Raw genomic sequence first — 13548 nt, forward strand, 5'->3', positions numbered from 1 at the left:
GGAGAAGTTTTTGCTATAGGGCGTGTGTGCTTGCCAGACAGAGAGAGACATAGAGACAGAAAGCGAGAAATCACCTCCCGGAGGCATGGTCATGCCACAATCCCTTCTCCTCCATTCTCCTCTCGAGATCTTGGGCACGCACGCACATGCACCCAGTGTGAGTTTTAAGACGCCGGGTCCGGGAAGTGAACTGTGGTCGAATATGTGGGAGTCCAGCGATGTAGCCATTATGCTAACTGCTGGTTCCTGCTGGCCGGAAACTTCTAAGCAGTGATCCTGGGCCCAGGAAAAAGCAGCACATGCCTGAGATTTAGATGCCTGAGATTACCCTGTCCTTTTATAGATTCTGGGGTCTGGACAAGGAGAGGAACAATGGCAGGGCACTTCCCTACAGTGATGCTAGGCCTAGAAAATTGCAGCACACACCTTAGATAGAGATGCCTGAGATTACTCTGACTTTTTTTAGCTTCTGGGGCTGGAATGAGAGGGATGCTGGCTGGATACTTCTCAGCAGTGATTCTCAGCCCAGAAAAGGGTAGTTCATGCCTGAGACAGAGATGCATGCATTTATCCTGTCCTCTTCTAACTTCTGGTGTCTGGAAGGAGAGGGCCACTGATTGGGTGCTTATAACTGTGATGCTGGGTCCAGAAAATGGGAGCACACTCCTGAGATGGAAATACATTTGATTACTCTGTCCTTTTCTATCTTCTGGGGTCAGGAAGAGAGGGGCACTGGCTGGGTGCTTCTCATTAGTGATGCTGGGAAAAAGGGTGGCATACATCTGAGATGGAGATGCTTACAATTACCTTATCCTATATGGGGGGAGGAGAGGAAAATTAACAAGAGAAAGATTCAGGGGAAAAATTGTCATTTTCTTTTCAAAAAGTTATAAAAGAGAGAAAATAAAAGGAAAGATAGTTTTTTCTTTATTTTCTAGCTTCTGAGGTCTGGAAGGAGAGAAACTGGTTGGGTGCTTCTCAGCAGTGATGCTGGCCCAGAAAAGAGCAGTGCATTCTTAAGATGGATATGCCTGTGATTACACTGTCCTTTTCTAGCTTCTGGGGTCAGAAAGTAGAGGGGCACTTGCTGATCCCTTTTCAGCACAGATGATGGACCCAGAAAAGGGAAGCATATGCCTGAGATAGAAATGCCTGTGATTGCCCTGTCCTATGTGGAGAGACAAGAGGAAAATTAGCAAGAGAAAGGCCCAGAGAAAGAAAATTGTTGTTTTCTTTATGAAAAAAAATAATTGGAAAAAAGGAACTAAGAGGAAAGAGAGAGGTTTTCCCTACCCTTTCTCAATTCTGGGATCTGGAAGGAGAGGGCCACTGACTGTGTACTTCTCAGCACTGATGCTGGGATCAGACAAGGGCAGTACACACCTGAGATAGAGATGTCTTTGATTATCCTGTCCTTTTCTAACTTCTGGGGTCTCAAAGTAGATGGGCACTGGCTGGATGCTTTTCAGCAGTGATGCTGAGCCCAGAAAAGGGCAGCACACATCTGAGATGGAGAAGCTTATAATTACCCTTTCCTTTTCTGACTTCTGGGTTGTAGAAGGAAAGGGGAACTGACTGGGCACTTCTCAGCAGTGATCTTCAGCCCAAAGAAGGGTAACACACACCTGAGATGAAGATGCCTGTGATTACCCTATCTTTTTCTATCTCCTGGTATTTGTAAGGAGAAGATCACTGGCTGGCCACTTTTCAGCAGTTATGCTGGGCCCAAAAAATGGCTGCACATGTCTGAGATGGAGATGCCTATGATTACCCTCTCTTTTTCTAGCTTCTCAGGTCTGGAAAGAGAGGGACACTGACTGAGCACTTCTCAGCATTGATGGTAGGCCAAGAAAAGTGTAGCACATTACAGAGATATAGATACTTATGATTATCCTGCCCTTTGTCTCTCCACTCCTTTTTAACATAGGTCTTCATGTCCTAGCCAATGCAATCAGAATAGAGAATGAAATGAAAAGCATTCAAATAGGAAAAGAAGAAGTGAATTCATCTATTTTTGCAAATGACATGATTATGTACATAGAAAACTCAGAAGAACCTACAGAAAAATATCACCTAGAAGTAATAAAGGAATACAGTAATGTTTCAGGATACAAAAACAACACATACAATTCTATACATTTCCATATACTAAAAGAAAAGACTGATGTAGAATTCAACAAATAAATGCCTATCCACAATTCCACAAAAAGTAAAAGATATCTATGAATAAACCTATCCAAAGAAATCAAAGACTTCTACAAAGTAAACTAAGAAAATCTAAAAAATAAATTTAAAATGACACAGAAAAGTGGAAGGATATCCCAGTTTCCTGGTATGGAAGAATTAATATAATCAAAATAGCAATTCTTCCAAATTAATCTACATATTTAATGTAATCTCAGTCAAATTACTTGAGACAATCTTAACGGATTTAGAAAAAAATATAAAATTTGTCTTGAATCATAAAAGACACTGTATTGTCAAAGCAATTCTGTGCAAGAAGAGAGTAGATTAGGAGGTATTTCACTCCCTGATCCCCTAGTAGATTACAAAGCTATGACAATCAAAAGTGCATGGTACTGGCATAAGAACAGGCATGTGGACCAATGTAATAGAATAGATATCTCAGAAACAAACCCCAAAACTTAACCGCCAACTAGTTTTGACAAAGGTACTAGACAATCTAGTGAGGAAAAGGAAACTTCTTAAGCAAATGGTGGTGGAATAAGTGGGTATCAACCTCCAGAAAGATTAAACTGGACACCTTTCTCTCATCATTACAAAAATCAGCTCAAAGTGGAACAAAAATTTTTTTTAGGGGGGGAGAGATTTTTGCTATAGGATATGTGCACTCACCAGAAAGGTAGAGACAGAAAGAAAGAGAGTGAGAAATCACCCCCAGTGGGGATGGCCATGCCACAATCCCTTCTCCGTTCTACTTTTGGGATCTTGGGCACACACAGACACATGCCTGGCATGAGTTTAAGCCACCGGGTCCGGGACTCGAACTGTGGTCAACTACATGGAAGTCTAGCAACATAGCCATAACCCCAACTGTTGGTTCCAAAGTGGATCAAAGATTTAACTTAAGACCTCAGTCTACAAAACTAGGGACCAGCAGTTAGCATAATGGCTATGTCACTGGACTCCCACGTAGTTGACTGTGGTTCGCGTCCCGGACCCAGTGGCTTAAAACTCACTCTGGGCGCATGTGTGTGCGTGCCCAAGATCCTGAGAGGAGAACAGAGGAGAAGGGATTGTGGCGTGGCCATCCCCACTAGGTGGTGATTTCTCGCTTTCTGTCTCTCTGTCTCTCTGTGAGTTTTAAGCCACTGGGTCCGGGACGTGAACCATGGTCAACTACATGGGAGTCCAGTGACATAGCCATTATGCTAACTGCTGGCCCCAACAAAGACTTCCTTTTAAAAATATTTTTAAATGAATTATTTTATTTAGCTTTATTTATTTATTTATTCATTTATTTATTTGAATTTAACCTGAGAGGGTCAGAAAGAGAGAGAACACGTGAGGGATGGAAAGTGAGAAAGCAAGCTTCCAGGTCTGGGACTCAAACCATAGTTGATCATGTGGGAATCCATTGCCCTCAATCACCATGCCACCTGCTGGCCCCCAAGGCAAAGACTTCTTAAATAAGACTCCCAAAGCACAAGCAATGATCCCAAAAATAAAGTGGAATTACATCAGATTAAAAAGCTTCTGCACAGCAACAGAAACAATAATTATAGAGAATTGACAATCCTCAGAATGGATAAATATATTTGCAAGCTATGCCTTAGATAAGGGACTGATAAGCTGCATATACAGGGAACTCAAACAATCTCCCCCTAAAAAACAGAAATGACCAACCTATCAAAAGATGGGCAAGAGTGAGGAAAAAAAAAAAAACTCTCCAAGGAAGACATATCAACAACCAAAAAGCATGTGGAAAAAATGTTCAATCTCCCTTATTGTAAAGGAGATACAAATTTAAAACACAATAAAATATCATCTAACCACTCTCAGAATGGCAAAGATTTCAAAAATAAAGAATGTTAAGTATTGGTGAGGCTGTGGAGAAAAGTGAATTTTCTGACACTGTTGGTGGGAATATCAATTTGTACAGACACTGGAGAACAATATGGACATTCCTCAAAGACCTACAAATAGCACTACCATATGATCCAGCAATTCCACTACTGAGTCTGTACTCAAAGGATAGGAAAACAGTCAGAAAAACTCTTGCACAAAAAAAAAAAAAAGAAAAACTCTTGCACTTCCATATTTATTGCAGAATTACTATATTTTTGGAGGTTTATTTTTGCTATAAGGGTGCGTGTGCTCGCCAGAAAGACAAAGAGAGACAGAAACAGAAAGCGAAAAATCACCCCCCAGGGGGAATGGCAACGCCGCAATCCCTTTTTCTCCATTCTCCTCTCGGGATCTTGGGCACGCACGCACACGCGCCTGACGTGAGTTTAAGCCACCAGGTCCGGGACTCGAACCACAGTCAACTACGTGGGAGTTCAGCTTCATAGCCATTACTTACGCTAACTGCTGGTTCCTATTGCAGAATTATTTGTAATTGCTAAGACATGGAATCAATCCAAATGTCCACCAACAGATTAACAAATTGAAAATATGTGCCATACATTACACTAAAGAATACTACTCAGCAATAAAAAAAGGAGTCTGTCATTTGATTTAAAAAGTAGGTAAATATGGAAGACTTACTGCTAAAAGAAGCAAACCAGACTGAAAGAGGAAATTGTGTCTCCACTCAATATATGCTGAATGTAGGCACTCCATAGCACTAACTGAAAGTTTGGAAGGTATAAAAGCATGGGAACCAACAGATAACATAATGGTGGCATTGCTGGACTCCCACGTAGTTGATAGCAGTTCAAGTCCTGGACCAGGTGGCTTGAAACTCATGCTGGGCATATATGCTTGCATGCCAGAAATCCTGAGAGGATAATGGAGGAGAAGGGAATGCAGCGTGACCACCCCCCACTGAGGGGTGATTTCTCACTTTCTGTCTTTCTGTCTCATTCATGTTTCTGCTAAATATTTTTCCCCTCATCCCCTCCCTCCCAACCCACACTACTCACTCCCCTTCTATACTACTTCTGTTATCTACAGTTGCCGTCCCTGCTATTATACCTTCTATCTTTCAGTTTCTACTAGGGTGTGAACATTTGGTGGATATTAAATGGAGACATAAAATGTCTCTCCTTCATAGTCTGGCTTGCTTTGCTTAGCATTAAGTCATAGATTTACAAAGTTTATTACGTACATAGATAGAAAAAAAAAGAGTAATCAAAGGTGCCAGAAACTTACGGTCTTCCCGCCCACCAAAAATGAAGAAACCAAAAGAAAAGAGTCCATATGACTACAACCTGAGTTGTGAGATATCCCAGTGCTGAGAAACCAAGTCTAGACTGGATCTAAGTGGTTTATAGTCTGTAACTCTATTGTTACAGGAGTGGGATAGAAAGCTTCATATGTCTTCATAACCCAGGAGGTGATGAGAAACTCTCTCATGACAGTCTCACAGAAGAGGTAAAAGAAGTAGGCAGGAGATGGCCTTAAAACAGCTCCATACAGGCCTCCCATCAACTAACATTCTGATATGATCAAGGCATTCAACTAAGACTCAGATAAGAAGAAGTCTTTGTCTATGAGGGCTATAGGGATACATGCAATATATTCATAATTAAATTTGTCATGAGAAGTAGCAGAAAAATATTCAACATCACACATTTTTATATTTTTTCTCTCTATTTTGTACTTTATTTTCTTATTTAAAAAAAAATGTAATCACTGTACATCTCCAGAGCATACAGAATGAATCTTTGCGGCATATTAGCTCAAAGTAATTTACTATACACATTATCATCAAAAGACAACTTTCCTTCTGTCCCATGAATGTTTTGCTTTTTTTTTTTCTTTGATTACTCCCTTCCAACCCCACATTGGCCACCTTCCTCCCAGACCATCTATAGTATTCACTTTTATACCATTGAATCTTTTAGTTTCTTGTCATAGAATACAGACTGTTGATATATATTGAGTGGGGACATATGATGCCTCTCTTTCATAGTCTGGCTTGTTTCGCTTAGCATTAAATCTTCCTTATTCATCTATATTCTATCAAATGCCAAGGACACATTGTTTTCCATGGCTGAGTAGTAGTCCATAGTGTATATATGCCGCAATTCTTTTATTTCATTTTCGTTTATACATTCAATCACTTTATTATTTGGCTTACAACATGGATATTTCAATAGATGAACATTTCTCCCTAGTAGAGTTGATAAAACTACAAAATATCTTCAACAGATAATACCACATTTCTTTGTGCCATTAATGCTTTGCCTCCCTATTTTTCTTCTAAATGTCCTTCCTCAGATCCTCCTCTTTCACACACACTATATCTGGTATTTACATCTATATTCTTTAGTTTTTTTCCAGGCACAGTACTGTCTTCAGGGTTTCTTGAAGGGCTGGCCTGGTGTCAGCAAATTCTTCCAGATTTGGTTTGTCTGAGAAGATTTTAATATTTTTTCCATATTAAGGATTATCTTGCACTATATAATAATCTTGGTTGAAATTGTTTCTCTCTTAACACTTTCAACACATCTTCTCATTCTTTTCTTCTTTGCATTGTTTCCATTGAGAGGTCTGGTATCAACCTGATGGGATGACCTTTGTAAGTCACTTGTCGTTTCTCTCTTGCCAGCTTTAGTATCATGTCTTTATCTGTGGTCTTGGACAGTCTGGCTAAGATGTGCCTTGGGGAAGATCATCTGGGGTTGGGTCTTTTTGGGATCCCTATTTGGGTTCCTTTGTATTTCTTGGGTCTGGATGTTTGAGTGACTCTCTAGACTTGGGAAATTTTCTTTCAGGATTTCATGAAATAAATTTTCCATGACCTTATTAGTTTTTTTATCTTTTTGAAATACAAATTATTCAGATGTTAGGAGGTCTAATGGAATTTAATATTTCTCATATGTTATCCTCATGTGTTTTTTTTTGTTGTTATTTTCTCTGTCTTTTTGGTAGTTTTCTCTAAGTTAGAGGTTTTATCTTCTACATCAGAGATTTGATCTTCAGCATAGTCTAATCGACTTTTGATACTTTCGAGAGAGTTTTTGATTTCCTGTATTGCAGACTTCACCTCTAATAGTTCCATCTAATTCTTTCTAAGCATGCCCATTTCTTCTTTAATATCATGGAAGGAATTTCTAATCTCCTGTAGTTCATTGTCTCTTTTCTGTTCCAACTGATAGAATTGGGTCACCATTGGGACCAGAAGTTAGCATAATGGCTTTGTCGCTGGGCTCCCACGTTGTTGACCATGGTTTGCGTCCCAGACCTGGTGGCTTAAAACTCACGCTGGGCTTGAGTTCCTTGTGTATTCTGGTTATCAGTCCTTTATCTGATGCATAATTAACAAAAGTATTTTTCCATTCTGAGAGCTACCAATTCACACTAATTACTGTGTCTTTTGCCACACAGAAATTTATAAGTCTGATGTAATCCCACTTCTCTATTTTGGGGATTATCAACTGTGCTTTGGGGTCTTATTTAAGAAGTCTTTTCCTATACCGGTGTCTCCCAGAGTTTCCCCAGTGTTTTCCAGGAGCAGTTTTATAGTTTGAGGTCTTAGATTTAGATCCTTGATTCATCTTGACTTGATTTTTGTCAAAGGTGAGAGGTAGGGGTCCAGATTCATCTTTCTGCAGGTGTAAATCCAGTTTTTCCAGCACCATTTGCTGAAGTGGTTTTATTTTTCTCACTGGATTGATTGGTACACCTTGTCAAAAATCAGTTGACTGAATGAATGGGAATTTATTTCTAGAAACTCTATTCTATTCCATTGGTCTATGTGTCTGTTCCTGTGCCAATACCATGCTGTTTTGATTACCAAAGCTCTGTAGTATATTTTTCGAGTTAGATGCCACTCACTCCAATCTCCTTGTGTAGAATTGCTTTGGCAATATGTGGTCTTTTATGATTCCAGACTAATTTTATGATTGCCTTTCTTAGATCTGTGAAGGATGTGTCTGGTACATTGGTTGGCATTGCATTAAATATGTAGATTAATTTGGGTAGAATTGCCATTGTGATTTTATTAATTCTTCCAATCGAGGAACATGGAATGTCCTTCCACGTTTTTGTGTCATTTTCTATTTCTTTTTAGCTTCTCATAGTTTTCCTTGTGGAGGTCTTTAACATCTTTGGTTAGATTTATTCCTAAATATCTTATACTTTTGGTGGCTATGGTAAATGCAGTAACTTTTTTCAGTTCTATCTCAGTCTGCCTGTTATTTGTATATAGAAATGCTATCAATTTCTCTATATTGATTTTATATCCTGCAACTTTACTGTAATCATGTATTACTTCCAGTAATTTTTTCATGGAGGCCATTGGGTCTTCTATGTATACAATCATGTCATCTGCGAATAGAGAGAGTTTCACCTCTTCTTTTACTATTCAAATGCCTTTTATTTTTTTCCCCTTTACTGATTGCGTTGTTGAGGACTTCCAGTACTATGTAAAAAGGGAGTGGAGAAAGTGGGCATCCTTGTCTTGTTCCCGTGTTTAGTGGGAAAGTTTTCAGTTTTTCTCCATTCAAGAAGATGGTCGCTATGGGTTTTTAATAGATGGCTTTTATTTTGTTGAGAAATGGCCCCTCTATGCCGATTTTGCTGAGAGTCTTGATCATGAAGGGATGTCGTATCTTATCAAATGCTTTTTCTGTATCAGGTGATATGACCATATGTTTTTTTTTTCTTTATTCCTCTTAATATGGTGTATTACATTTATGATTTTGCATATGGTCAATCAACATAGCATTCCTAGAATAAAGCCTACCTGATCATGGTGTATGATCTTTTTTTTTTTTATAAGTTATTGGATACAATTTGCTAGTATCTTGTTGAGAATCTTTGTGTCTATATTCATCAGAGATATTGGTCTATAGTTTTCCTTCCCGGTCCTGTTGGGAGATTATTTATTACTGGTTCAATCTCCTGGGTTGTTATGGGCCTATTCAGACTTTCTATATACTCCTGGCTCTATCTTGGTAGATAATATGTGTCCAAGAATTTGTCCATCTCATCCAGATTGTCTTGTTTCTTAGCATATAAATATTGAACGTATCCTCTAATTATGTTTTGAATTTCTACTATGTCTGTTGTTATATTACCAGCTTCATTGCCAATTTGATTCACCTGGTTCCTTTCTCTTCTTCTTAATACGTCTCGCTAGTGATGTATCAATTTTGTTTATCCTTTCAAAGAACCAGCTTTTACTTTCATTTATTTTCTGTATAGTGCGTATATTTTCTTTTTCATTTATTTCTGCTCAGATCTTTATTATTTCCTTTCTTCTAGATTTTTTGGAGTTCTTGCTGTTGCTTTTCCAATTCTCTGAAGCATGATGTTAGGTGATCCATTTGCCTTCTTTCTGTCTTCCTCTTATGTACACTAATTGCTATGAACTTCCCTATTATGACTGCTTTAGTGGTGTCCCAAAGATTATGGATACTCGTTTCCTCATTGTCATTGGCTTCCATGAATCTTTTTATTTTAGTCTTTATTTCATCAGTAGTTCTGTAGTCATTCAGGAGTAGGTTATTTAGTTTCCATGTATTTGACTATCTTTGAGGATTTCTCTTGAAATTAAACTCGTTTAATTCCATCATGGTCAGAGAAGATGCTGTATATACTTTCTATGTCTTGGAATGTATAGAGGCTTGCTTTGTGCCATATGATGTGGTTTTTGGATAAAAAGTTCTATAGATGTCTGTTAAGTCCATTTGATTGATTGCATCATTTAAATCCTCTATCTCTTTATATATTTTTTGTCTAGATGATATATGCAGAGGGGATAGTGCGGTGTTGAGGTCTCCAACAATTAGTGTTTTGCAGTCTATCTCCCCTTTTAGATCTAATACTCTTTCCATCACACATTTGGGTGCTTCTCTTTTAGGCACATAGATATTAATAAGCATTATATCTTCTTGATCTATTTATCCTTTTTCTACAATATAGTTCCCTTCTTTGTCTTTTTGAAAAGTTTTTGTTTTAAAAACTATTTTGTCAGAAATTAGTATCAAGACTCCAGTTCTGTTTTGATTCCCATTTGCATGGAAAACCTGTTTCCACCCCTTCACTTTCAGTGTATGTATGTTTTTATCCATGATGTGGGTTTTATGTAGGCAACAGATAGAGGATTTCTGTTTTTTTATCCTTTCAACAAATCTGTGTCTCTTGATTAGAGAATTTAATCCATTCACATTCAATATTATTATCAATGTTACCAGATCTGTCCTGACCTTTGAGTTGGCCATTGTGTTAGCTGCCTTTTGTTCCTTTGTTTTTGTCTGTTAGCTCTTTAGTTTTTCTGGAACAGTACTTTCTTCAGGGTTTCTTGAAGAGCTGGTCTGGTGCTGGCGAATTCTTTCAGGTTTTGTTTGTCTGAGAAGATTTTAATGTTTTCTTCCCACATAAAGGATAGTCTTGCAGGATATAATAATCTTGGTTGAAATAGTTTGTCTCTTAAGACTTTCAATACATCTTCCCATTCTTTCCTTGCTTGCATTGTTTCCATTAAGAGATATGGTGTCAGCCTGATGAAATGACCTTTATAAGTCATTTCTCATTTCTCTCTTGTCAGTTTTAGTATCATGTCTTTATCTGTGATTTGGGCATTCTGGCTAAGATGTGCCTTGGGGAAGATCTTCTGGGGTTGAGTCTATTTGGGGTCCTTTTTATTTTTTGGGTCTAGATGCTTGAGTGCCTCTCTAGACATGAGAAATTTTCTTCAAAGTTTTCATGGAATAGATTTTCCATGCCGTTATTAGTTTCTTCACCTTCTGGGATGCCAATTATTCTGATGTTTGGGCGTCTTATGGAATCTAGTATTGCTCGTACATTATTCTCATGGTTTTGTTTTTTGTTGTTGTTGTTATTTTATCTATCTTCTTGTTGTATTTTTTTCTAGGTCAGAGGTTTTATTTTCAACATCAGAGATTCGATCTTCAGCATGATCTCATCGACTTTTAATACTTTCAAAGGAGTTTTTGTTATCCTCTATTACAGACTTGACCCCTAATAGCTCCATATGATTCTTTCTCAGGATGTCCATTTCTTCTTTCATATCGTGGAAGGACTTCCTAAACTCCTGATGTCCCTTGTCTCTTCTCTGTTCAACTGATAGAATTTGTTCACCATAAACATTCTAAGTTCTTTATCTGATATTTTGGTAACATCCTCAGACTTTAGGAGAAATGGAAGGGAGTTACTCTGTTCCTTTGATGGAGACATATTTCCTGGTTTATTCAGACCTGAGGCCCTTCTTCTACTTCTAGCCATTGGAAGATGTATTCTATTTTGAATAACTCTTAGGAGCAAGAGTGCTTCCCATTAGCTGTGAATTAATGTATGTGGAAGTCTCCCTTCTGTAGTGTTTAGCAATGTGGTCTCGAGTGGTGTACTCTATTCAGGTGTCTGAGTAGTAGCATCCCAGTATTCACAGGTGGTTCAGTACAGGGGGGGAAATCCCAGGAGAGCTTTTAAAACTAAGCTATTTCAGAACTCAGATTCTAGATCTGTCTAATGCCTCTGACAGGGTGGAGAATGAGGAAGAGGGAATAATGTCAGAAAAAAGAAAAGAGTATAAAGGGGATTAAAGGAAAAGTCGCATGCCTGGCAATTTTGCCAGAGACCAAGAGATGGAACTCCAGTGCTCCTGGATGGCAAAGGTCTCTCTGTGGGACAAGTGAGAGTAGGGAGAAAGGGATTTAACAAAACAAAAAGGTAGCATAGGAAAAAAGGTAAAAACCCTTCCTAGCTCTGTAGGGAATGGGTTTCCTGGACTTGGAAGCTTGAAAGTGGGGTGGGGCAGTGAAGAACTGCTTCAGTTTCCCTTGGTACCCAGGGACCTAGAGATGGAACTGGGGTGCTCCTGGAAGGCAAAGGCTGCTCTGTGGCACAAGTGAGAGGAGGGAGACAGGGAATTAAAAAAAAAAAAGGCAGAGCAGAAAAAAAAGTAAAAACCCTTCCTACCTCTCTAGAGAATGGGGGCCTGGACTTGGGAGCTTGAAAGTGGGGTGGAAGCAGTAGTGCACTGCCTCAGTTTCCCTTGGTGGCCAGGGTCCAAAAGATGGAACGGGGGTGCTCCTGAAGGACAAAGGCTGCTCTCTCTAGAGAACAAGAGTCCTGGACTTGGGAGCTTGAAAGTGGGGTGGGGGCAGTGGTGTACTGCCTCAGTTTCCATTGGTGGCCAGGGACTTAGAGATGGAACTGGGGTGCTTCTGGAGGGCAAAGGCCACTCTCTCTAAGGAATGGGAGACCTGGATGTGGGAGCTTGAAAGTGGGTTGGGGAGTGGTGCACTGCCTCAGTTTCCCTTGGTGGCCAGGGACCGAGAGATGGAACTGGGGTTCTCCTGGAGGGCAAAGGCTACTCTCTCTAGGGAATGGGGGTCCTGGACTTGGGAGCTTGAAAGTGAGGTGAGGGCAATCTGAAGGCCTCTGGGCAGCAAGGGACAAAGAGGCAGGGGCAACACTGCCCCCACCGCCTCACCTCCAGAACCCCCAGTCCAGGATTCATCCAGACCCATAGACTGCCCCTTTGGCTGTAGCAGCCAGCAGCCAGGTACATCTGAAGGCATCTGAGCAGCAAGGGACAAAGAAGCAGGGGCAACACTGCCCCCACCGCCTCACCTCCAGAGCTCCCAGTCCAGGATCCACCCAGACCCATAGGCAAGTAGACAGTTTCTCCATTTTTTTCTTTACTATCCTCCATTCTTTTGTAAATTTCCTCCTCTCCCTCTCCCCACACTGCCCCTTTGACTTTAGCAGCAAGCAGTAAGGTAAATCTGAAGGTATCTGGCGAAATCACACGCTGCAATGTCTTTTATTTTCTCTTATCTTCTCTTCCTCGTCTTTCATCTTGCCAGAGGGACTAGTAGGTCTAGAATCAGAGATCTGATATTTTCTAGTCATATAAGGTTCTATGGGTTTCTCCCTTGTTCGGAACCAGCTGTGAAAAAGGACATACTGCTCTTTAGACACCTTACTAAAAACAACAGAACAGAGACTTCAGCAGACATCAATTCGCAACAAAAGGGAAACACTCCTAGCCAGTGAAACATTCTCCTAAGAGGTACTTAAAAGTTAGTACATCTTCCAATGGATAGAAGTAGAAGAAGAGCCTCAGGTATGAATAAATGAGGAAATATATCTCCATCAAAGATACAGAGTAACTCCCCTCCATCTTTTGTGCAAATGGAAGATGTTACCAAAATGTCAAAGAATTTCATATATTTATGGTGAACAAATTCTTCAAGTTGGAAGAGAAAAGAGACAACGAACTACAGGAGATGAGGAAGTCATTCCAAGATATGAAAGAAGAAATGGATACTCTGAGAAAGAACCAGATGGAGCTATTAGAGATAAAGTCTAGAATAGAGGAAATCTAAAACTCCCTTGAAAGTATTAAAAGTCGATTAGATCATACTGAAGATCAAATCTCTGATG

The 13548-nt window shown here is 39.6% G+C and overlaps 1 pseudogene; it reads right to left on the minus strand.

The window, feature by feature from the left end:
• The window catches only part of LOC102492373 (caspase-13-like), a 19018-nt pseudogene extending 7851 nt beyond the window's left edge, over window positions 1-11167 (minus strand).
• Between the last annotated feature and the right edge of the window lie 2381 nt (window positions 11168-13548).

The sequence above is a fragment of the Tupaia chinensis genome, unplaced genomic scaffold (assembly GCF_000334495.1).
Source record: "Tupaia chinensis unplaced genomic scaffold, TupChi_1.0 Scaffold139004_1, whole genome shotgun sequence".
Lineage (NCBI taxonomy): Eukaryota > Metazoa > Chordata > Mammalia > Scandentia > Tupaiidae > Tupaia > Tupaia belangeri.